The sequence below is a fragment of the Phodopus roborovskii genome, unplaced genomic scaffold (genome assembly GCF_943737965.1).
Source record: "Phodopus roborovskii unplaced genomic scaffold, PHOROB, whole genome shotgun sequence".
Taxonomy (NCBI): domain Eukaryota; kingdom Metazoa; phylum Chordata; class Mammalia; order Rodentia; family Cricetidae; genus Phodopus; species Phodopus roborovskii.
The window spans coordinates 3,645,931-3,673,179 of record NW_026126525.1 but is presented as its reverse complement, the minus strand read 5'-3'; positions in this window follow the sequence as shown (position 1 = coordinate 3,673,179).

Here is a 27,249-nt window from a genome sequence, read left to right as displayed (position 1 = left end):
CCTTTGGCTGCCCTGGTACCCAAGTGAGGAGGCTACCCTCTTCTGTCATAGTTTCAGTTGTGTTTTTAGCCCAGATATGGTACCCTACATGGAGTGCTACTGTGCACCACTGTGCTATAGAAATTCCTGCTTAGCCCTCATGACATGTTCCAAGAAGGAATCACTAGCCTCCCCTCCACATACTTAACACTCATAAAATATCAAGTCCCTTTGCCCAAGCCCATCCCCCATCTAAGACCTGAAAAGCATTCTCACATTCCCATCCTGCCTCTTATACATAGCTTTGTGGTTAACAGCAGTTGTCTGGGTGACACCAGGGCTCAGAAAACAATTTTTCCAAAGCAAGAACTGGTCAAGGAGATGAGTCTGTGAGTAAGGCTTTTGCTGAGTAAGACTGATGACCTGAGTTCAACCCTCAGACTGCTCTAAATAATATGATTCTTTCTGGGTTCATGGAGAAATGCAGTGAGGTGGGTAGTAGATCAATCTCCAATAGCAAGCCCCTGAACAAAGGGAATCCCTAATAAGTACAGACCTGAGAGAGGAGGGAATCTCTGAGTTTAGCCAGTTAGTAAAGGTCCTTGCTATGATATTGTCCCTAGCTAATCTTATTGTCCCACCCTACCTGAGGCTGCTACTTGATACTAAAACAGATTAGGGAAGATAGTAGATAGCATGTAGACCTTGGCTGATCTGTGGTCTAAAATTCCAGCCTTGGTTATGCATAAAAAGGAAACAACTTTATGGAACAGGAAGAGGGAAGTGGTGTAAAGAGTAAGGTTTTTCCTCCCGCCACTGGTCATGTCCCACCACCGCATCAGTATTTGATATAATGCTGTTGTCCAGGTACTAGTTTCTTATCGGCTAGCTCTGTCTTAAGTATTAACCCATTTGTATTAATCTATGTATTTCCACATGGTTTTACCTTACCGGGGAGTGGGGCAGGTGTCTGGTATCCCCGGTCTCTCCATGCTGACTCCTCCTTACTACTTCCTCTTTCCTCCTTGTCTCCTAGTCCCTCCTGTCTTCCTTTCCATTCATTAACCAGTATAAGAAACATATTTACAGAATGACATCTCCCATCAAAGTGGGGTTACTTCCTGCTGACATTGACCTTAGCAGCATGATTGGCAAGCTGGGCAATGGAGTACAGATGGAATAAATGCATTGTTTACATACTGTCCACATTTGACAACTATGCACTAGAAAAATGTAAAGGAATCTCTACGTTTTAGGAGATATCCAATAGAGTACTAAGGGATAACAGGGAATGACACAAAAAGGTACTGTCAAGCAATTCCTAAAATGAATAAAATTGTATGAGTGTGTGTGTGTGTGTGTGTGTATTGTGTGCACATGTACATGTGTGTATGCATGTTTATGAGTGTGTGGGAGTGGGTGAGTATGTGTGTGTGTTTATGAATGTGTGGGGGTGGATGTGTGCGCATGTGTGTTTATGGGTATGTGGGAGTGGGTGTACATGGGTGTTTACATTGGTGTAAAAAGAGAAAGTTCAATGTAGCAAATGTGTTAAAAGTTGCTAAAGATGATGAAGAATATGGGATTCTTCTAGTCTGTCAAATTTTTTGAAGTTAAATATTGTTTAAAACTAAAACTGTTTTCAAAGTCAAAGAACGTTAAAGGCCTGGGAGAGGTTAAGTCCAGAGGTAGACTGCTCAGTGATCCGAAAGGTAGATACTGCTGACCTCACTTTACTGGAGTAAGTTGGGGCCTTGGGATTTGAAGGCAAGAAGAGGAGAGGAAAAGGGAGGCAGAGGGAGGAGGAGGGGGGAAGGAGAGAGGGGGTGAGAAAATGAGGCACATTTCCCTTGGCTCCACTTGCTGTCTTCATTCAGTCTCTGGAGAGATGAGCTCACTGGAAGTAGCAGCCTTGTGCCAGCCCTCCCCTCCTCCAATGTCTGAAATAATGCCCTGCTCGGGTCATTAATCATCTCATTAAAGTCCCAGCCAGCACAATTCAGTCACAAATGTAATAAGGAGGCCAAAGTCATTGTCCCTTTATTCTCTGGACACAACTGATGTAAAAGAACTGTGGTAAGATGTCTCCACCGCAGTTATCCACGGGGCAGTGACATCTTGCCATCAGTGAATAGTCACAGCTTTAGTATGTACCATCCAATTTCCCAGGCTACTTACGGACAGTGTTATGAGCCTTTGCTTCCAGACAATGGAGCTCAATTCTAGATCTTAATTACTGGAGTGAGATAAGGTAACTTCTAAAGCTATGTTCTTACAGCATATCTCCTTCATGTATATGTGCCTTTCATATACCAGTTTTCCATTTCCCAGTAGTCTCAGGAGCTAACTTTGGTTTCTGCATGATCAAAAACCAGCCCCTCCCCTAGGGGTTGTACTACACAAATACACTTACACCAATAAAGGGACGTCCCCAGGAAGCGCTGTGACAAGGACAACGACCTTACTCCCCACCGTTCACCTTCTCCACACATTTCCCTACCATCCCCTCTAACCTAGTCTAAATTCAGCCTAAAATCCTAGAGCCGACAGATAAGACATTCTCCATCCTTCCCTTCTTCCTGATGCTGTTACCCTTCCCACCCAAAGAGGGATTCTATTGCTCTCCCTGTGCATCTGGGTTTGGCCATGTGACCTGCCAAATGGGACATAAGCAAACAAATAAATATTGGTGTGTATGTGTCTGTGTGTGTATTCCTGATGTTCAAACTCCTAAGGTCTACACTTACCTGATAGGAGGCAAATGAACATTCCTTGACCTTAGGTCTCTCTGCCCTGAGATCCTTCTCCCTCCAGATGCTAAAGACCCTTTAGCTTTCCTGATTCCATTATTCAAAAAAAGAAAATGGCAGAGACTGAACAAGAATTTACAGAATATTCCAGTTTCCCATGTTTGAGGGACAGAACTGTTCTGTAGGCATTTCCAGAAATGACTGTCCAAGGGGACTTGTTTGATTTGAAACCGTGAAAATTTGCTAGAATAATCTTGCTTACAAAAGGCCAAATGTGCTTCCAGAGACATTGTTATTCTGACTTTTAAAGGTTTAGGACACCTACGTTAGCTGAAATTCTATCCTGTCCATGTTTCCCAGGAAAAGGTCTTGTGCTTTGCTATTACTCTAGCATGAAGCACACATTTTAGGCCACAATAAATCAGTGTTCTCTGAACTTCTCCTTAAAATGACCTGACTTAATCTAAGTATTATTATTTGTGTTTATTTATACTATCTCCCCTAAGAAGCCTGGAGCTATCTAAGGTTCTTGTGGATTTACACTAGAAGTGAGGTACAGAAATTTTTCTTTCAAAAAAACAAAACAAAACAAAAAGACCCTTAACTCTCACTACAAACAGAGCCAGAGGCTCAGGCACTAACAAGTCCAGGATGTACTTGTGATACAAAATGAGGCTCTAAGCAGCCTGGTGTGGGTAGGATAAGGATGGGAAAGAGAATTGTCTAACAGTTCATGCAGTAACAGTGTTTACTACTCCAGTGAGAGAGGCTGTGTTCAGTTATATAGTTGTTCATGAAGGTTCTAAAACTGGTTTGATGGTATTTTTTAATATTCTACTGTAAAGGGTTTCAAATATAATTCTAAAGTAGATGAAATGGCATAAGGAATTATAAGGTAGCCACAACCAAATCTACTGTATTTGTGCCCCGCTCATCCCACGCATTGACATTACTCAGAAGCATGTTCAATATACATGATTTTATTCCCTACAGGGCAATGGCTTTTTTCTAAACCCAACTGGAGTGTCACCATATACTCATGAATGGTGGCAACATAGAGCCAGCAGCGGGAGGAATTCCCCTACCTTTTCAAAACCTCATACAGGAAAGACTTGATCTTTGCAACAAAAAAAGCCAAGGTGAAACAAAGTTAGTGAGGCAAAAGAGACACATAGTAAAAGAACAGCACACATCTCCCAAGACGTGGGTTCTGGATATGGACTTCTCAAGAGAGTGACATTTAGGCATCTATCAACTTGTATCCCAGAGGAAGGACTCTTGAGTAGAACTTCACCCAGCCCATGGAAGGCATGTAGTAGAAATCTAGACACTTTTTTTTTTTTTTTTTTTTTTTTTTTGTCATTACGAACTATGACCTTGTAGCTGGTTATCTGGTTAATGAAGCTTACTTTAACTAGCACAGTGGTGGCAATCACATCTGAAGGCTCCAGATGGGAGTGATCAATAGAATTGAATTTGATGCACTTGAGCCTATGGTTGACAATGGAATCAGTATTGTCTTAGAACAAGATTTAAAGACATAAATCTTAAATAAAGTTTAAAAATTGAGTAAAACAATATGAATTGTCTATTTATTTTTCTTATCTTACAGAACTCCCTCTCATAAATGAGGTCAGAAGGCAGCTTTGTGTGACACATTGCTTCCATTAGTGGTAAGAGGGAGAGTTAATATAGCAAAACCCAAGGTTACAAGCATCCTGGTCCTACCAACGTTCAAGGTTGTTTTTAGCTTCCTTGAGACAAGCTTCATCTGAGTGTTAAGTTCTTGACTCTCTGTCAGTCAACCCAGAAGCCACACTAGACTAAGACTTCTTTCCTTTCATACGCTCCCTTACTTTTCCCTGATTTTCAATCCTGTGCACATAAAAATATTCCCTAACAATAGAAAGATGGCCCCATGGGTAAAATGCTTGCTGTGTAAATACAAGGATCACATAAAGGCTGGATACTGCAGTGTTCCTCTCTGACCCCAGCGTTAGGAGGTGGCCTGAAAAAAAAAAAAAAAAAAAAAAAAAACAATCCCCAGAGTTCACTAGCCAAACCAGGGAACCCTGTGTTCAGTGAAGAGAGGCTGTCTCAGAAAATATGGAAAGCATGATTGGGGAAGACACCCAGTGTTAGCCACTGGCTGCTGATTGCATACACATTCTCTCTCTCTTTCCCTCTCTCTCTCTCTCTCTCTCTCTCTCTCTCTCTGTCTCTCTCTCTCTCGCACACAAACATGAACACGCACACGCGCACACACACTATAAATGATGCAAATCTCTAACATGGGACTTTTGACTGTCTTCATAAATCTCACAGCTAAATGTTGTTCACAGGGATTGTGTTAATCAAAATTAAAATGAAGGCAGGTAAAGTACATGATTGCAGTGATTGAATCTATGTGCTTTTGTGTAAAATCTGCAGTGCGATGGTAGATTGCTTACCTATCACATGGGAGGTCCTCGGTTCTATCTCTTGCACTCAGTGATGATGGGGCAGCAGTGGTTCTGAGTTTAGCTGATTGCATCTCCTTCATTGTCTTTTCCCATTGTTCTGGCTAGTTTTATATCAACTTGATGCAAGCTAGAGTCATCTAATGGTGGAAGACTCAACTAAGAAATGGCCTCCATGAGACTGGGCTATAGACAGGGCTGTAGACAGACAGAGCTGTAGATTGGGCTGTAGGCAGAGAGGTCTATAGGGTCTTTTCTTAGTAGTGTTTGATGTGGGAGGACACAGTTCACTGTGGGTGGTGCCACACCCCAGGGGCATGAGGAGCCAGCCAATCAGCAGCTCCTCCTCAGCCTCTGCACCAGCTCCTGTAATTCAGATTCCTGTCCTGGAAAACATTGGAAGAACAAATACAAAATACAAAATTACCTGAGTATTTAGGAGATTCTGAAATATCTGTTGTGACTGCACATTTCCTAGTCATTGTTACTGATATTTAAGAATTAAAAACCTTATTCTTATTTAAACAAATAGGTTTTACTGAGGGGAGGGGACCATGTGCAAAGGGGAGAGGAAGGGCAACAGAGGGGTAGAAGGGTGGATAAGAATAAAGTACGGTGACATATGTGAGAAAATTCCAGAACGAGTCCTCACCTTGTATTCTGACTTAATACTTAATTTATTAAAAAAGGGAAATAACTAAAATTTCAGGAAGTGTTGTGCCAGGTTTTGATTCAATTTCTCTCAGTTACCACTAGAGGGAAACCAAGATACATCTGAAAACCCTGAGCCCCCAAAAATGGGCTTCAACCCTGAAAGATTTCAATTTTAAGGTTCTGCTGTTGCTATGACAATCAAATACACTGTGTGTGTGTGTGTGTGTGTGTGTGTGTGTGTGTGTGTGTGTGTGCATGTGTGTGTACATATATATAGTCATGTGTTTTCCATATTACAAGCATCATACTCAAATGCTTTCTATGTCTTGACCTACCTGATGGAAAGGAACCAAACGCCACCCGGTGTCTTCTACACAAAATACAGGAAACAACTTGTGCCCTGAACCTCTGCACCCCAGTGACCTTTGGAGGGTTCTGAGATGTTCAGGTAGAAGTTTTTCATAGCACTAAACTGAGAGTTTTAGCATCTGGGCACTTTAAAAAATACTAAAAAGTAAAAGGGAAATGTAATATCCCAACTTTCTTCTTTTTAAAAAGTATACTGCTAAAAAATCAGCATAGCACCAAACTGTCTTCTAGAAAGCTTTGCTCCCACCATAGGCAAATGCTACCATCAGCATTCACCGGGGAAACTTCTTTGCAATGAACAGCAGTGTGTGTAGAGACTCCCAGCTTCACAGGTGCCGAGAATTAAGCGGTGCTTGGATACTTAAACCCAAATAGGACATTCATACCACCTTCTCAAAGGCTAGAGTGGACAGTCCCAAACTCATGGTCATACTGACAAGCCTGATTAAACTTGGTGGGTCACAGAACAAAACAAAAAGATAAGACGGTGTGAGAGAGACTTATAGGGAATAGAAAAAGGCAGTGACAGGAGTGGAAGGCGAATAAGAGAGGGCAGAATATGGAGGTGCTCAGTGTGTGTGTGTGTGTGTGTGAGTGGGCGCACATGTTCATGTGTGTGCATGTTCATGTGTGTGTAAATATGTGCACATGTGTGCATGTTCACAGATGTGCGCGTGTGTGTGTATGTGTGTGTAAACTGCAAAAAATAAATTTCAGTTTTTAAAAAACAGAGAGGACGGGCTAGAATCTCTCGGTGGTTCAGAGTAGACAGACTGCTCTTGCAGAGAAGCCAGGCTGAGCTCCCAGAACCTGTCGGGCAGTTCCCAACCACCTGTAATTCCAGTTCCAAGATCCAAGGGGTCTGACACCTCTGACAACACAAGACACCTGCACTCATGTGCACAAACCCACACAGACACATAAATATACACAAATAAAAATAAATCTTCAAAAAGAAAAATAAATAATGCAATATTACAACGTTCTTCCAAATTACACTTTATATTTTTATTGCTTGAGAATTTCATGTTCTGATTATCCACCCTCCAATTCCTCTGCATTCCCTATCATCTTTTTCCTCCCAGTTTTATTCATTCTCTCTTTTTTTTGCAAATGCATAGAGTCTGCTTCCTGCTTGTATTAAATGCTTAGTCATTAGGGAGTGCCACTGCTTGAGAAGGGTTAGAAGGTGTAGCCTTGTTGGAGTAGGTATGGTCTTGTTGAAGGAAATGTGTCACTGGGATTAGGCTTTGATGTTTCAAAAGCCCAAGCCAAGTCCATTCTCAACTCCTCCTCCAGCCCTGTATCTGTGTGCACACGGCCATGCTCCCTGCCATAATGATATGGCTAAACCTATGAACCTGTAAGCCAGCCCCAATTAAATGCTTTCATTTGTAAGAGTTTCCATGGTCACAGTGTGTCTTCACAGCAACAGAACAGTGACTAAGAGTGCTTCCTGTAAGTGCATGAGTGTAGTCAATCTGCTGGAGCATGGGTAACCTCTCAGGTCTGACTCCATCCCTCAGCAGCCATCAGGTTTCAACAGTTTCTCAAATGGAGGTGGAACTTCATGAGCCCTGCCCATCCAAGCTGAGACCCAAACGTACTTTTTAAAACTTTTACTGTGAGATAAACATAAAGAAGTCTAGTAGATTTCTATCTTTCCAAAGTTTATCAAATCATTCCATTAGAAATACCTTTCTCTTCCTTCTTTCTCTTCCTTCACCACAGATCAGAACTCCTCTGCTGGACATTAGAACATGTGTTTCTGGAATCTGTCAGTGCGCAATCCCGTAAGAGTCCATTCTGAAAGTTATTAGCTAATTCAACAGAGCTAAAGAAAGATGCTCTGTCTCCACTATGTTTATGGTGCACAGCCAGGTAGTTCCTTAAGGTCTGCAATTCATATTCTCCAGCCTTTTCACTATATCCTCACTTTTTGTTTTATGGGAGACTAATGCTCCCGTGTCTACAGTTATATTTCACAGAAATGGGACTCAAGTCTAGAGCTTCTAACTTCTAAAACTCAAATATTTTGTGGCCCTACAGCCACAAGAAAAGCAGCATAGCAGTTTCCTTAAAACCTAAGAATGGATCTTCAATATGACCCAGCCATACCACCCTGAAAGATGCTGTACCCAACTATAGGGGCACCTGCAAATCCATGTCCATCACTGCCCTATCCACAATAGCTAAGTTACAGAATCAAGCTAGATGGCCAGCAATAGGGGTGTGGATTTTTAAAATGTGGTTTATAGACACAATAGCAATTTTCAGCTATAAAGATGAACACAGATCATGTGTAGAAAAATAGATGGAACTAGAGATAATCATATTGGGCAAATTAAGCTACTCCCAGAAGGACAAATATCATGTTTTATCTATCCTTGATTCCACTTTGTACAGATACTAAGAGGACTAACAGGAAGGGGTGGAGAGAAAGAAGGAAGAGGGAGGAATATGGAAGAAATAATTCAACACACAATATGATCTCATGTAAAAATATTCTTGTGCAACACAGCATCACATGCAATTAATATAATCAATGAAAAAATTTAACTAGAAAAAGATGCACTTCCAAGCAACAATTTTGCAAACACTAGACTTTCTTGTTTTGTTGGGGAAAGGAGTATTTGGGTTTGGACAGCAAACTGGATGTCACCCTAATGTTAAAGGGGAGGGCTGACTCTCAGGGCAGGCCCATGGGTGGATGGATGGCTATTTCTAGATACAATCCTATGAAATCAGCACAAAACTGAGTCACAGTTTTCAAGGCCTTCAGTGCCACTTTTTCTGGTAACAAAGTTTGTATTCTGATCTCCACCATCTTCCCAAATCAAGCAGTTATGACTGAAGCAGTATTTAACAGACCCTTAAGACCTCCGCCAGACTACCCGCCCCGATGCCCCAAAAGTTGACCGGCTGTGGCTTCTGGAAGGAGGTGCCTGACCACATTCAAAGAACAGATTTACTCAGACATGTCATAGCTCCAGACATATACTCAGCAGACAAAAGACCGCGTGGAGGTAATCATGCAAACTGGCCCACAAGCAGAGTTAACCTCTGAGAAATGTGTCCTTGAATGGCAGGGATTTTTCAAACTGAATTTAATCACCACAAATCCCTGAGTGGCTGTACCTGCGTTTATACTAATCTCCAGTAGAGGGCCCTGTGCTGTCCAGACAGCCTTCTTAGCCAACCTTAGTTCTTTTGTCCTATAAATAAGGGTCACATTTCCTTCATTCCCTCTTCAGTGTGTACAAATGGGCAAAGACACATCACCCAGATAACATCCAGAGAAAGCATAAACAAGAATCATCTCGCACTCTTTTAATCATTTTTGCATTCTTTATTATATAATTTCTACTTCTATGAACAACTTGCTTTTTCTTTTATAAATATTTATTTAATTATTTTATGTGCATGTGCTTGATTTCTCTTGTGTTTACAATTTTGTTAAACAAAATGAGCCATTTTGGGGGTTTCAACACCACACTTTTATCAGTGAATGGACATATCCAGACAGACGACGAACCAGGAAGAGTAACACAGATCAACCAGACCCAACAGACATCTACAGAAACCTTTCCCTGACAGCTTCGGAATTCAGTCTTTTCACTCAGAACATTATCTGGGGTTTGCCACATATAAAGTCACAAAGTAAACCTCAAAAACAGAAAAAGAAAAAAGAGAAACAAAACCATACCATGTATTTTTCCTGACTACATGGAATAAAACTAAAAATTGGTAATGACAGAAAGATGTGTGTGTGTGTGTGTACTAATATGGTAAAAATGAATGACATACTTTCTCGTTACAAGCAGGTTGATAAGAAAACCAAAAAAGAAATTTAAAAATATTTTTAAATGTCAGGAAACAAATGTAAATAGAAACATAGTATAATAAAAGTCACAGGAAGGGAAAAAACAATAGTAGCAAGAAGTCAGTCAAAAGAGAGAAAAATTAAAATAAATAATACATTTCTGCAGCCTAATAAGCCAGAAAAACAAGAAGAAAAAAATCCAAAAATAATAGTAAGAAAATAATGAAGACTGTGATAGAAACAAAGTAAATAGAAACGGAATAAAATATCAATGAAATGTGTTATGTGCATGTGTGACATGTATATGTGTGTGCATGCATTCGTGTGAGCACAGATGGTGGGTGGGTGTGGGTGGGTGTGTCCGCGCGCACAGGCATGTGAAAGCTAGAGTTTAACTTCGAGAGTCACCCTCTTTTGTTCTTCGCCTTTTCTATTCTCTTGATATACTAAAGTGTGTGTTTTGCCTGCACACCATGCACATGCCTGGTGCCCATGGAGGACAGAAGAGGATATCAGGCCCTAGAATAGTACTTACAGACAGTTGTGAGCGCTGTGGGAGGACTGGTAATCAAACCCAGTCCTCTGCAAGAACAAGTGTTCTTAACTGCTTAACTGCTTAACAAGCCCCCAGCACTGAGGTTACAGACACACGTAACTGGACCAGGCTTTTTATGTGGATGCTGGAGAGCTGAACTCAGAGCCTCATTTGTAAGCTGTAAACACTTTACCCACTGACCCATGCTCCCAGCCCAAAGGATAAACAACAACAAACTTGGCTAACAAAGAAGAGAAAGATAAGATCCAAATAAATAAAATCAGATGTGAAAGCTGTCATGACTATTCTTAAAGGCTTGGATTTTGTATTCCCAGATGAAGCAGACATTGAGCAATAATCAGACAGTTTGGCAATTCATATATTTAGCACATCAATTATAAATTTAAATCAGCTAATAGAAGCAGAGATCAGAATCCAGCCAGAGTTGTTAATTAAGGAGTGGCACATACATCGGGTGGGTTTGGCAGCTCTAGATTGATATCTAAGACACACCCTCTTTCCCTTTTCTTCCATGTTATCCACAGTGTGAGCAGACTTCATCCCCAGGAATGTTTATGGTCCAGAGTGGTTACCCAGGTTCCATACATTGTCTGTGTATATGTATCTGTATGTCTGTATTCCAGCAAGAAGGCATTAAGTTTACAAACGCACATGTCAACCGTCAGTTCCAAGGGCCTTATTTAAAGGCCAACAATCCATAGCTACAGGAGAGGTTGGTAAATACAGTCATCTACTTGTATTCATCACTGCTTGGAATAAAATCAAAGTCCCATTAGTCAGAAAAAAAAAAGATGAAAATGAATGCTGGGTAGGTATCTAATTGGTTTTGGCTACAGCATGCAATCAAAATCAGAAAGAAAGAAATCTAAAAGAGACCAGCCTCCTTGGAAAATGATGTCTATGGTTTGGTTCTGGCTCCCCTGGTATTGACTGAGTAACTGACACACTTTCTCAGTGTTTGATGTTCTAGAGGCACCACCCATGGGTGTGTGTGGCCCTGGCTAGAAAATCCTCATACCAAATGCATCAGCAGAATTGGCTGCCAGTTCCCTTGCCCAGTTCTACCCTGTCCTCCTTTTTGTCATGAACTTGAGTCGAGGGTTTTTTCCTTTCTTTCTTTCTCTCTCTCTCTTTCTTTCTCTCTTCTTTTTCTTCCCTTTTCTTTTCTTTTTTGGTTGCTCAAAGCCTCCTTCCTTTCTTCCTTCCATTTATTTTTTTTAAAAGAAAATAGATTATTTTCTCATACAATATATCCTGATTCCTCCACTCCTCCCAGCCCCTTCCCTCCTCCCCTTCCCACTGGATCTCATTAGAAAAGAACAGCCTTCTAAGAGATAGCAACCAAACATGACAAAATAAAATATAATAAGATGGAGCAAAAACTTTCATATCGAAGTTGGGCATAACAACCCAACAGTAGGAAATGAGTCCCAGGAGCAGGCACAAGAGTCAGAGACATACTTGTTCTCATGGTCACGAGTCCCATGAAAACACTAAGCTAATAGCTATAGTATACAAGCACAGGACCTGGTACAGACCTGAGCCAGCCATGTGCTTGCTGCCTCAGTCTCTGTGAGTTCATACGTGCCTGGCTTAAGTGACTCAGGGCCTTCTTGGTGTCCTCTCTGACTCTTTCAATCTTTCCCTCCTCTTCCAAGGGGTTCCTGGAGCTCGGAGGGGAGGGACTGATGGAGACCACTAATTCAGAGTCTCTGTCTGAATGCCTGCCTGTGTGTCTCTTCTGCCAGAGGAAGCCTCTCTGATGGTGACTAAAGGAGGCATGGATTATATTTGCCTTGAGTCAAGACTCTCGACTGTTTGTGCCATCAGTAACACTCATCCTCACTGGATGAGGTGATACAGCATTGCATTCCATCAGTAAGTACTTCAACACTAGGTTAGAACATAGCTCTCCAGTGTCTACGGTAACCTGGCGTAGGGAGCTGCTCTCCCTTTGTGCAATGTACCTTACCACACTCTGTGCCAATGTGTGTTGCCCTGAGACTTGCCTACTCCTCAATCCCTAAGAAATTAACATGACAACTTTGAAATGCAGATAGTATTTCTTGGCTTGAGATCAACATTTCATTTAAAATTATTTTTATTTTAAGTGACATAGTTGTACTTATGGAGTACAGAGTTTTGATTCAATGTGTGTATATGACATACAATGGTAAAAAGAAAATCCCATTAATTAGCATTTACATCTCTGAAACATCAGTTTTTGATATTAGTAACTTTCAAATCCTCCTCTATTTACTTGTATGTATAGTTAAATTGTTTACAATTGCTCTATTTCACTCTATAATATTAAAATTGCTACCTTCTCTAAGTGCATCTTGGTACCTATTTCTACTTGTCACTGTCTCCCTCTTCCTTATCTTCTGCTGACCTCTCCTGTTCCCTCCATTTCCACAGGTGACTAGAGATTTTAATTCCTACAAATGATCAAAGACACACAGCCTTTGTTTTTTCTGAGCCTAATAAAATATTCTGCCATCTATACACACCACCTTGTTTTTTAGACCTTCCTCTGTCTGTGGATATGTTGGTTTTTATATCTTGGAATCAGGAATGTTGCTAGAATAAACATGAATGGGCACCTATCTCCGTGATACCTTGGAACATATACACAGAAACAGAACTATGGGATCGTATCATAATTCCTGCTTCAGTTTTTGAAGGAAATTTTCTGTTTTGATTGGGTTTTGGCTGTTTTGTTGTTTTATATTTATTTATTTTATTATGTATGTGTATGAGTGTTTGCTACACGTGTGTATGTGTACCATATGCATGCCTGGTGCCCTCTCAATGGTCACAAGAAGGCTTGAGATCCCCAGGGACCATCAGATGGTCTCAACTGCCATGTGGATGCTGGAATCCTCGGCCTCTGCTAATACAATAAACACTCTTAAATGCTGAGTCAACACTCCAGCCCTCCCTTGGTTTTCATGATGAATATACTAATTTATTGCCTAATCAGCAGCGTCTAAGAGGTCCCAATTCTCCCACACTCTTACCAGCATTTATTATTATTGTTTGTTATTTTAGTAACACTCATCCTCACTGGATGAGGTGATACAGCATTGCATTCCATGGTGATGAGGGTATGGAGGCTTCCCTCCTGAACTTTATGGAGGTAGGAAACTAATCCACCAGTTACTCATTCGGCCTTACTCTTGTTGTTGAGTAGATTTACCTTAGTGTTGCTGCAGCTGCTGATTCCTTTGCAGGTAACAGAATCAGTGTTACCAGAGTTCCAACGTTCACTGAGGGCCAGGGCCTCTCCAGGAACACTCAGGGCCTTTGGTGCCATATGGAGACTGTTCAGCCAACCTTCCAGTCACAAGGACCAAGTAACTTCTGGGTTCTTGGCCTCCATGGTTAGAGACAACCACTGTGGGACTTTGCTGACTGCTGAGGCTCCAACCTCCAGGGCTGAGCACAGACGTGCTGTTAACATTTCCTCTTAAGCTGATCTAACAATTTTTTAATGTCCTGTTCCTCCAGAGATCTCTGAGAAGTTTACAGAATTCCATTCATTTCATTGTTTTTAATTAGTTTGGAAGGATATAAGTCATTCTTAATAAAGAAAATTGTTTTGGAGACCAACTGTCACTAAGTAGCTCAGGCTGGCCTTGAACCCTATCTTCCTGTCTTCCCTCTGTGGTGGTTTGGATGAGAATGTCCTTCTGTGTATATGTTTCTCTTATTGGTTGATGAATGAAAGACTGATTAGCCAATAGGCAGGCAGGAAGTATAGGTAGGGCTACCAGATGAGGAGAATTCTGAGGAGAGGAAGCAGAGAGAAGTTGCCAATGAGGCGCCATGTAGCTGCTGAGGAAGAAAGGGGCCTGGGCATCACCAGCAAGCCCAAGACCATGTGGAAATACGTAGGTTAATGGATGTGGGCTAATAGTTAAGAAAGAGCTAGCCACTAAGAAGCCAAACAGTTTATAATTAATATAAGTCTCTGTGTGCTTAATTTGGGGCTCTACGGCTGTGGGACCAAGTGGGACAGAAACTCCGTTTGTAGTCTCCCTTGCCTCAGACATCTGATTACTTAGTCCCAATTGATAATGCTGTCTGGAGAGGTCTAGGAGGTGTGGCCTTGCTGGAGGAAATACATCCCTGAAGGCAAGCTCTGAGGTTTCAAATCAAGTGCCATTTCCACTTTGCTTTTTGCTGCTTTTTTGTTGCTTCATGCTTGAGGTTCAAGATGCACAATCTCAACTGTTGCAGAAATTCAAGACGTGCACTCTCAGATGTTGCAGCCACCATTTCCTGACACACTGACCCTCCTGCAACCACAAATGAAATAAACTCTTCCTTCTACAAGGTGCCTTGGTCTTGGCATTCCATCATGGAATAGAACCCTTGACTAAGGCAGTAGACCCAAAGACCCTTTGTATTTCTGTGGTATCAGAATAACTATCAAAAACTTTTCACAAAACCAAAAATTAGGTCACTATAATAAGACCAATTTGAATCCACTCAGGGGAGAATTAGAACATCTTACATGAGATCAGGGCTGTGCTGGAACACTCAGGCCAGATGAGAGCAAGCATGACCTGATTTTCCACTGCATCAGTGGAAAGGTGAATGTGGATACGGAATGATGCACACTTGCCAGGAAGATCTCCAGCTCAGACCCTAATCTCTAACGCTGATTGCACAAAATGTTTCCTGAAGTTTGAATTCCTCTACAGACTCAGATATTCTGTAACCCCCCACTTCTTCCTGTCACCCAGGAAGCCTTAAGCATCTTCAATCTATCTTTGGTTCTCTCTACTTAATATCCACCTTGCCTAAGTCCTCTCTGCTTATTCACCCTATAGAAGGAAACTAATACTTAACATTTCTTCTAAGCTGTGTTGTGATGAGCTGTTTAATTGATGCTCATAAAGGACATAATGAGTTGAAGATGAAAGATGCTGAAGACAAGGAAGGCAGTCCATCCCTCTGACTCATCAGCTGCCCTTATTATTTATGCAAAATGAAAAGCATGCAGCCACAACCAGAATATTTATGGATGCATATTAGCTCAAATATACACCCATGAACCTCATAAAATATATGTGCCACAAAACCTTCTTGTCAGAACAGTAGGCTCTGCTAGTGAAATAAGCATTTGAAATCCCTTAACACTAAAAATACAAGTCGATGACAAGATCGCGATCATAGTCAAAGCAGAGTATGTTTGGTGTGAGCTTAAAGTTCTTTATACTTAAGTGGAGGCTTTCACCTAAGAAACTCTGAACAACATGAAACAAAGAAATTTTACTTTACTCTTTGATTGTTGGAACTACCACAGTGACATGAATTTCATAAGAAATTAAAACAACTAAATGGTAAGCTTGTACCAAAAAAGGAATCTAGTCCAACTGAAGTCGCCTGGCTTCTTTGCACCCCATGACAAAGCACACCCCGCTGTGTGATTATTGACTGACATAAACTTACAGCTGGGGTGTTGTTGACATACTCACCACCCTTCTTCCTTTGTCACATCTTTTAGGGTTTGTGACTATGATGGGAAGGAAAGCCGGATGTAGTGAGACATCTACCCCTCTGCACCTGTAGCGCTGACAATGCCCTCTGGAGTGTCCCACCCCTCCCCCATTGTTTTAGAACGCTAAAGAAACCTCCCTTACACTCCAAGTCATTTCTTCCTCAAATCCCTTGGCTTTGTTCAATTCTCCAAAGGTCTCTTGTGCATGTCCCTTGAGCTTCACTGAATATTGACTTTACACCTCAGGCATTTCCTTGCAAACACTGGCCTCGTAAAGCCTAATCGCAGGGTAATTGTGGTCCTAATCTTTATGGAAGTTTCAATGATAACATTCCATAAGACTTAGAAATGAGGGCCAGGAGAAGGCTCAGTGGGTAAAAGCCCTTACTGCCCGAGTTTGATCCCCAGAGCCCATGTACAGACGCAGTGCAGTGGCAGAAATCTGTATTCACAGGTCTCCTATGGCAGTGTGCTGGGACATGGAGTCATGGGATTGATTTCCGGGGAGCTCACAGACTAGCTAGCCTGAGTATAAGCCCAGCTCCAAAACAGGGTGCAAGAAGGGATCAGAGACCTGACAACTTGTTCCCTGATTTCCACACATACAGTGTGGCCTGCATGTGCCCGTGTACACACACACACACACACACAGGCACACCAGGTTTTTGTTTTTTGTTTTTTGTTTTTGTTTTTTTAATATGATTTTAAAACAAATTAAGTACATTTCTGTTATTTAAGAACACATTTTCTCCCAATTCAAAGGTTCGTATCTTAAAATCAATCTGGGTATTAATGGGTCTTCCTGAGAAGAAACCAAAAGGAACATATAAAATGTTAGCTAGACAGGTATTTGCAGACTTGGAGGCCATTGAAGATGGACACCTCCCTCAGGGTGACAGGATCCCAGCTCCCTGTTTCTCTTATTACTCTAGAAAAGGAAGTCACTTCTTAGCATGGGAAAAGATGGAGACTTCCTAGGATTGTACAGGTGCACTACAGGAAGGATACTTCTTCCTGGCCAAAAGGGGAAGAATCCAAATTCTACCTCTAATCCTGGTGGAAACCCCAAACATTGCACACTGTTGTACTCCTTTAAGAGTTAATCTAGCTGAGCCTGTCAGTCACCAGGCAGGGAGTCCACTTTCCATTCTCCTGACTCTCATTCACTGGGAGGCTTTGGAAGCTGCTTTGCTCACCCTTCACAGCTGGCTTCCTTGAGACACCTCACATGTTTGCAGAATTTACAGATTTTCTGGGAGTCCGGACTTTGAGTCTCCCTAGCCTTTTTCCTTCAGATGCCAACAGAAAGCATCCTCTTCTTTCGATGGACCCCTGCTTTCCCTATATACACTACTCCCTTTCTGCCCCCAAGGATGATTGCCAGCCTCCACTGCAAAAGACATGCCTTTCCCTTTTACTCTTCAACACCTGCCTCATCCAGGGAGCCACCAGGATTTACAGCTTGCTCACCTGGCTGTTTCTCTCTTAAATTCTAATAAAACGATTCTTGAACTTCCTTCTCAGCTTTTTTAATTTTTTGATTTACAAGTCTAAGAACCCAAAAAGAAACCTCAGTTTCCCCGGTGACATATAATATTACCCGTCATTCCCCAGTATCTCTCACAAACTACACCATCTCCAAGAAGTAGGCAGGGCCACCTTACTTAGTGGCCCTCCTGTCCTATTCCTACCACCCCATCCTACCCATTCCCATTTCTCTATCTCACAGTTTCTCCTTTAAATTAACTTCTACTACAGAAGAATTCTCCAAAACCTGTGATCAATATTCTCTTTTTACATTCCCCCCTTGAATGACTTATTCAATTTGACATCAAATGACACTCACATTTCAGTCTTTGATTTTTTGTCTCTGCTGTTCTGGATTTTACATATCCACTCGGAAAGGTGTACTCACTAGCCTTTATCACAAATGCTTCCTACTGTATCACATTAAACATAATAACACAGGGCTTTTGTGAGGCTCGTTTTTTTGTGTGGATCATCAGCAACTACAACCCGCTTCGATAACTTTCCGCATTGTTTTGTTATTTTTCCTTCTCCTACATACACATTCTTGCCTGACATATGAGCATCTCAGATGTCTTGCAGGCACCGCCCTATTGCATGACAATACTTATAACTAGATGAGGCAGAGAAGAGAGAGTGAAACATCCCAAGGCTTTTCCATCTGTCAAACTCACACATCTATTGGGTTACCCAAATATACTAGTTATCCAATTTCTCCAAATCATAAAAGAGTCAATTTACTGTGTAGAAGTATTTATTCAATCCATCTCCCAGTCCTTTTTTAAGTCTATTTATTCTATCATCTGTTTTTCCTCCTAAAATTGAATTCATGGGGCACTCACTGAACTCCTCCTCCATGTAAGGCATGAACTGAACTGAGCAACAGGAGACACAACCCTTGCCCTAGAGGAACTTGTCTATCATCCCTTCCAAAATAGCCAGGGCAAACAAAGAAAGCTCTCTGCTACCGTCCAAACGCAGGCACGACCCTGGGATCAACCACAACACCACAAGAAACTAAGAAGGAGATGGAGAAGAGAGGGAGAAAGAGGCAAGTGGGGGCACCAGGTTTGCCTCGGGCTCAAGCACCAAAAAAAAAAAAAAAAAAAAAAAAGTCCCAAGAGCAAACAAAAGATAAAGTTCGTAAATGCTCCAAGAAAACCATTCAGTTCCGTAGCAATCGGGAAACGAAGGAAGGGATTCTGGACTGGAATTCCATATTGAGAAACCGTCTCTGGAGCGTGAAGAACGGTCGTGGGGAAACCCTGGAAAAACAGATATTTCTCAACCCGGTGGCTGAGAGAGCAGGTTCTGAGGGTGCAAATGCCAGTGGGGCCGGAAGCAGACAGCTTTGCCATGCCCCCTACCCACCAGGCTCACGCATTTGAACCCTTGATCCCCAGCTAAGAGCCCTGCTGGGGGAGGATGTGGGTGTGGATAGAGTCTGGCGGGAGGAGAGTCACTAGATCAGGTCTTAGAGGGAATAAGCCCTCTGCTTCCTGATTGCAGCCAGTGAGAAACCACCGCAGCAAGCTACCATCCCATCCCAATGACGATGCCTTCTCTGCCAGAAATAAATCTATCCCCCCTTGAGTTTCCTCTGGTGGGTAATCTGTCACAGCAGCAAAGAGGAATACTTTATCATATCGATCAATAGCCATGTCTGTGCCAGCGTCACGGTTCCGCCTCTATTCAGGGCCATCCTACCTCATGGCCAGAAGGTGTCGCTCTCAACATGTAAAACGGTTTTGCATGGTTTGGATTTTTTTGTTTTGGGTGGGTTTTTTTGTTGTTGTTTTGTTTGCTTGCTTGCTTTTCCCTCTGGATCTCGCGTTTCATGGAGACTTTTAGAATTTGTAATTTTGTTTCTGTTTTGCTTTGCTTTGCTCCCACCTTTAGGGACTTAGTATATACTGATTCTTAGGCAAATCTCCCTACTTCACTCCCACAATAAAACTCCCCTTTTAAGAACAGAGAAGAACTTTAAAAAAAAAAAAAAAATACACCTTTTGAATTCTGTATATGCACATATCTTTTAATTACAATTTTTAATGTTAAAGAATCTCAACTCATTATAGACATACAATGATTTTATTAATAATTTTGCAAATGAACACCCCACGTCTGCTAACATCCCACGTATCCTCACAGACAAGAAAATTCCAACTCTACTATACACAAATTTTTTGTCTCTAGGAAGGAGCGAAAGCATGCCTTGAGAGATAAGAACATCGCAAAAGTAGAATATATACTTTGGGCTATGCTATCCCAATGTAAGTTCCTTGTTTACAAAAGTATTTTGTTGTAGTAGTAATGACTCAGAGGGAATAATTACTTTCTAGACTTCCATACCCAGCTGCTAACTTCATGTTACTACTATTAATAATTGTGCAATATTAATTCATCAATTCACTTTTTTTCGTTAAATATTTGTTGAGTGCAGTTTCACCAATGCAGGAAGGTTATCCATCTGGAGGGCACACACTTTTTACCCAATACCCAGCTGACCGAGCAGACTACTCTGCCTCTCTTTCTGACTTCCTCACCAGGGGCAGGACCCACAGTGACTCTAGTAGATTCTGAGTAAATTAAGTAGGAATTTTCCTTGCTTTACAATTTCTCTCTTTGCTTGCTGGCTTTTTAAAAATTAAACTTTTACATTAAAACTGATAAATAACAGATAAGAAGTTATACATAGTAATGGGAAATGTGTTGTTTTGATACAAAAATATACTGTGCAATGTGTAATGTTTGAATCAGGTTAAACACAAGCGTGTCTTCAAAATCTTGCTCAGGGTTGACAATATAGCTCAGAGGTAGGTAAGCCCTGGAGTACAAAAGGCCTGGAGTCCACAAAAAAAAAAAAAAAAAAAAACAAGAAAAACTGTCAGTCTCCTCACACTGTGTCTCCTCACACTGTCTCATCTCCTCACACCACCTCCTCCTCCTCCTCCTACACCAGCCTGACTTCCCTCCACATTTCTGGCCACTCATCAGTGTGAGTTCACAGCCTCAAAGGAATTCCTTTGCATTTCACACGTACTCTACCTCCCACCTATGGAGTATTGCCCAGCTGATCTCTGCTGTGCTCCCCAAGACCATCCCACACCTTGGTGTGTGAGGAACTCTCCGATCCCCTGGTTATATCTACTCCCCTCCAAGCTCCAGGACAGCACACATTAGCTCCATACTACAGTTACCAGTACTACTCTCATCTCTCTAAATGTGTCTTTGGTTAGACAGTCCTCCAGTTTAAACTCTCCCCTTTTGTATACTTGATTGGGTTTTGATTTTTAAGTCATCTTAGCTTCCCGGCCATCATTGAATTGACCCTATAATCCTTAGCCCAGCCACTCAGCAGAGACCTTATCTGTCAGCTGCATTGAACAAGAGCCTTCTGATAAAGGTTGCGGAATGTGTGTACTGAGAAAGCTCACAGGTCAGAAATGACCACTGACAAAGACACACAGCCAGTATTGAGTAACCACCAAAGAGGTTCCCAGGTGTGGGAACTCAGATGGAATTTGGCCTAAGGCGTGGGAAAGCTTTTTTTAAATTTTTTTAAACCTATGTATCCTAGTCCCCAAAAGAGGCCACCAAAATGAGTCAGCTCCTGTACATCCACCCTGCCCTGTGCCAGAGTTCATAACAGAGGGACAGGGGCGTAGAACTAGCATGACTTTCACAGAACCACAAGGAACTCCGGAGTGGAGTGAGGAACACATCCCCAAGCTTCCTCAGAAGAAAATGGGCACCTGGGCCTCCAAGAGACAAGCAAGTTTATTCATAAAAGGCAAAAGGTAAGGGGTAAGTAAAAAAATACAAGAGGACAGTGGGGAGCTCTGTCATGACTACACCCCAGCCTTGTAGAATTACGGAAAACTATGAGGATGGGGTGACTCAGCTTTCGAAAGCCAACCCAGGAAGGGGATGTGGCTCTGTTGAGGGCCATCTTATCCTTCCCGTGGACCTGGAGTCTGTCCCCAGTACCTACTACGGACCATTCACAATGGCCTGTAACTCCAGCTTCAGGGAATCAGACTACCTCTTCTGGTCCCACAGACATCTTCACACACTCACATAGACAACATGCACACATATCTGGGGGAAAAAAAATCTTTTAAAAAATGACCCTAGAATGTAGAAATGTCTCTAACTCATATTTCCACTGTTGTAAACTGACATTCTGAAGCTTTAATTTAATAAACAATTCTGTGGCATTTCCAGGAAAACAAGCAAAACTAAGAATTGCATGACTGAGGGAGAGGAAAAGGAAGAAGAATGCTTCCCATGTGGTCCTTTTATCTTTTGAATTCTGTAATCTGCACATACAATCTAGCTCTTAGGAGGCTCTGGCGGGAGAATTGAGAGTTAAGGCCAGCCTGGGCTGCAGAGTGAAACTGAGTCTCAAAGAAAACAACAAAAATAAATGAGATGAACAAAAGACTAGAGATACAGATCACTGATAGATGGAGCACATAAAGGATTCCTGCGGCAGCAGGGCAGTAGTGGCACATGCCTTTAATCCCAGCAGAAGCAGGCAGATCTGTATGAGTTCAAGGCCATCCTGGTCTACAGAGTGAGTTCCAAGACAGGCTCCAAAGCTACAGAGAAACCCTGTCTTGAAAAACAAAAACAAAAAGAACTCCTGATGCACTGGGTCCAATCTATAGCACCATAAAGAAAAAACAATTAAGCCTGGCTGGGCATGAGTAAGGCCCTTCATCCTATCCATAACCCTGCAAAACTACAGCAAAAATGTAAGTACATTAAGGAATCTCAAGTCATTGTAGACACATCATGGAATCCCCCACAAGTGCTCCTATACTACTTCCTTACTGAACAGCACCTCCCACCCCAAACACAAGTTGCCTTAGACCAAACTGGCTGCCTGCAACCTCAGAACATCATGAAACAGTCACCCCTGTTCGCATGACCCCTGTTCCCATCGAATCAAACCCGGACTCATCTCAGGATCCAGAAGGTGCTAGACCTTTGGTTTTAGACCAAAAGCTACAGGAGTTTGGCAGGGGTGAGCAGCTGAGCAGCAGGGTGTCGAGAGGGGGAGGGGCGGCGACAGGACACTACACAAGTCTCTCAGGCTCTTCATCCGCCTCGGCTCTCCCCTGTCCTAGGTCTGGGCAGGAAGAAATGAGAGGAAAAAACTCAAGCATCCCGTGTGGGTGAGTCGCAGTACTCTCTACAGTTGGCTGAAACTAAAGTCAAGCCTCTGCTGGTGGCACAGTAGGGGCTAGCTGTGGTGTGGCCACACCTTCTGACAGGAGATCCGGCCACACCTCTGTCCACCTGTGAAGCACTCTCCACACTGTGCCCGTCACAATCTCCAACTGTAACTATGAATCCCATATTCTAGGGAACCATTTCAGGTGTGTAGACACCCGAGAATCTGGTCACCTCTACCTTGAAGAAGACCCACCCCTCTGCACCCTCCGCCTCAGCATCACTCAGGCCGCCTCCACATTCCTCTCTGCCCACACCCCAGGAACACAAGAGGCACATCCAGAAATCTGCTGCTTGAGAAACTCAGGGCCAAGGAACACAGCGTCCACTGTTTACTTTCTGTTCAAGTGGCCTGATGAGTTTGCCTCGCCCACATACTTGGTTTTAAGAGCAGAAGAGACTCTATACCCACTCCCAAGAAGCTGGCTTCCTCTCTCCCACCCTCCTCTGGTAGATGGCATGGTCACTCTCAAAATGGGGCCTGTGATTGAGCCCTGAAGCAGGAGGAACTCAACTCTATAGTTAGACGTCAACTCTATAGTTAAAATCTGTGTCCTCTCTCCCGGTTTCCATCTTAGTAGAGAGAAAGTTTCTTTTTGACACTTTATAAGACTTGCCCATGTGCTTTGTCTCTGTCATCCACGTGTGACCATGAAGACCCCACACCTCAGAATATCTGGGGGGAATGATGCTCTCAATCCTAAGGAATTTAAACTACCAGGAGGGTTTGGTTTTGTTGGGTTGGATTGGGTGAGATTGGTTGATCTTAGCTTTTGCTTTTGAGGGAGGAATGAGACAGGGCTTTGCTGAACAGCCCAGGCTGCCCTTAAACGCTTAATCCTCCTCCTGCCTCAGCTTTCCAAGTATTTGGATTATAACTTTATGCCAACACATCCAGATTTTTAATACTTCATTTTTTAAAGTACAAAGTTCATAGCTTCATCACAATTCACTTGATTAGAATCTCCAAGACTAGGCCCAAGAAATCCACAATCAATCAACTACAAACAGCTTGACTAGAAGTTAGTCTCAGAGGTAGGACACTTGTCTGCTTGCTTAAAGTATGCAAGCACTAGGTTAGATCTCCAACACTGGGAAAGAGTAGTGGAAGATACTTGATGTTTAGGAACTTTTCAAAGGAGAACTAAAAACACAAAAAGAGAGAGAGAGAGAGAGAGACAAAGAAAGAAAATGTACACAGATGCTGATGCCCGTGCGTGCACGCATGCTCACACACACACACACACACACACACACACACACACACGAGGGGGGGGATGAGATTTCTAAATAAAAGTTCATGAAATTATTTGGATTGTTGTGTAAGCCAAAGAACAAATGGGGGACTTACCTGCCCATTTACGTGTGCCCAGCACACAGTAGGTGTTCAATAATTTATTACGCCGATGAATGGATGCCTAGAACACTTCCAAATCTTGGGTAAATTAACCACCCTACCCAACAGCATATATTATATAAAATGTGGTGTGAAAACTAGAGTCTACTATCTTAGTCTCTGTGGCTCACAGGATAAAATCTCATAGATTCAGTGACTTAGAAACAATATAAACTTATTTTCATCATTCTAGAGGCTAAGAACATCAAGACCAAGGTCAGTAGATGTGGAGACTCATGAAAACATTCTCTGTAGCCTCTTTATTATGGAAACCAATTCCCCTCACTACCCCCTCTCCCAGTGGCCTAATTACCTCTTGAAATGTCACAGCAATGACAAAGTCTTAACTTAAGAATGGGAGGGGAAAGGACAAGCACTGACCCCATGGCATCTCCTCATACAAGCTGAACTTTCCTGAAAGTGGAATAATAGTCTGTCAGGTGAGGGGCAGGCACTACCTGGAGAAGTCCACGTGTGTCTTCAGCACAGGGGATCTGGGACTAACCGGAGAGAAGGCTGTCACAAAGTCCCCAAACTGAATGGCCACTAAGCCATCTCCCCTTTTAAAATCACCTTTACTTATTTGGAGGTGGGGAAGTGGCAGAGGGCAGCTTGTGGGCGAATGTTCTCTGTTTCTAGCATGTGAGTTTCAGAGTTTGGAATCAGGTCATCAGTCCTGGCAGCAAAACCCATTACCCATTGAGCCATCTCACAGACCATTCATGGAGCTGTCTCTAGGCGTGAGACCCTTTTCCATCACAGGGACAAACCTGACTGTGTAAGTAGGCCATTTGCTGGAAGTTCCTAAAAAACATTTCTCCCTGACTACTTCTGCCACAGGTTCATTCTGCTATCAAAAGCCATGTCAGAGCCCAAAGAGAGCTCAGCTGCTGTGGTGCTTGCCACAGATGCTTGAAGGACTGTGTTCAAGGCTCAGCACCAAAAGCCCAGTGTGGTTCCTGGGGATTCCCTGGCCAGCTTGCTCAGTCAAATCAAGGGGACCAAGTCTCAGTGGGAAATCCTGTCTCAATAAACAAAGAGAGCTGCTCCAAAGAGACACCCGCAGTTGACCTCATGTACACACTTGTTCACCCATACTTGCACATGTACCCATGTACACACTTGTTCAAATGTACTTGCACGTGTACCCATGAACAGCACTCACATACAAATTAAAAATAAAAGCATAAAGTTAAGCATCATTCACTCTGAGAATTCACCAGAATCTCCTAACTGGATATAGATTTTTGTTTTGTTTTGCTTTGTTTTTTCAGGACAGAGTTCCTCTGTGTAGCCATGGATGGCCTGGAACTAGCTCTGTAGACCGGGCAAGGCGATCCACCTGCCTCTGCCTCCCCCACCTGAGTGCTGGGATTAAAGGCTTGTGCCCACCACTACCAGGCTTCAAAGGCATGCTTCTTATCTCCCTGCTAGGAGGGAAGCAGTTGGCCAGCATTTATGTTTGAGGTAGACTGTAAAGCATTTGTTCCCAGAGAAAAGTTACGGTGAAAACACCAGAGTGAGAGAGAGAAAACATCCCCAGTATGGAATGGGGACAGAATTTGTAGCCATCACAGATGACAATTTGTGGATCCTGCCTGACTCCTGGCACAGAACTTGGAATTTACAGAGTTAGGGGAGGGGTCAACTGCAAAGTTTGAGGAGGAGGCTGGGCTTCAGCCCAGAAGGGGAAGAGCAAGCCTAGTCAAAGCAGTTACAAAAGCCAAGGAAGGCGGGGCCCTCGGGAATGATTTGCTGCTTCCCTGGCCCCTGGGGCAGCCCCAATGTGGACTTCGTGCTTCTCCTGTGGAGACTCCGCGCTAACCACGACCACCAAAAACCCCAATGAAGGAGTCAAGACAGAACAACAATCATAGCAATTCGAAGGTGGCTGACAGGATGCAGTTTACTGTGGTACAGTTTACAATTAAGAGACAGAGGCCACTTAGGAGCCAATGAAAGCCTGTTGTGAACAGCAAATCTGTCAGAGGGGGCAGATCAGAGTCTGGTCTGATGGGCAACTAATCAGTCAAACAGATGCCTGCCCAACTGGAAACAGAGGATGAAGATACAACAGATGCGTTCCAGCAGCAGAGGTGTCTGCTAACAAGGAGCCTGCAACTTCACTCCAGAATGTTGTTATAGACCAAGAACACGTTCTCCGCGAGGAAGACGCAGTTTCGCTCAGGCACACACTACCCTAGTCTGTTTTCTCTGTCCTCCATTTCCCCATCCCCAGTTCCTTGTTGGGATATAACGTAACCGGTGTGCACAAGCTTGTTGTTTTTTGTTTTGTTTTGTTTGTAGGTTTTTTGTTTTGTTTGTTTGTTTGTTTGTTTTTCCCCTTTCTTCTTAAAGTAAATGGCCTATGCTGTGTTTTGGTTGACATCAGGTGGTCTGGCGCACAGTTTCTGTGAAAATACTCCCCCCCCCCCTTTCCATTAGTGACACAATCACTTAGCTGTTGTTCCAGTAAGTTGTTTTGTCCTTGTTTTAATACACGAACCCAACAACATAAAACCAACTCTTTGCATAACTTGTCCAATTGGGTAATTACAGTGTTTTTCATTTATCATTCATTGTAAAATCAAGGACAATTCTACAACATTTTTGGGTGTAGATGTTTTACATGGAAAATTTGTCTTTAAGTAGGTGTAAATTACTCTTGAAAAAAAAAGATATTAGGTAATTTCCCTCTCAAGCTAAGTGTCTTGTTGTTTAAACTTTTTTTAGAATAAAAACATAATAATAATAATAATAATAATAATTCATGTTTTCTACAAAGTGAGTTCTAGAGTAACCAATGCTGTTACAAAGAGAAACTCTGGTTCAAAAACTCTAAATAAATAAGTAATTGGAATTTTATATCTCAACACCAGTGAGAAGGCTTAGAGCCAAAGTTCATGTAAGGAATCAGGCATTATTCTGACCTGCCCCTGCCGGTCACCTGGCAGAATGCACTCAGGCAGTACCCTGGTCAGCCCAG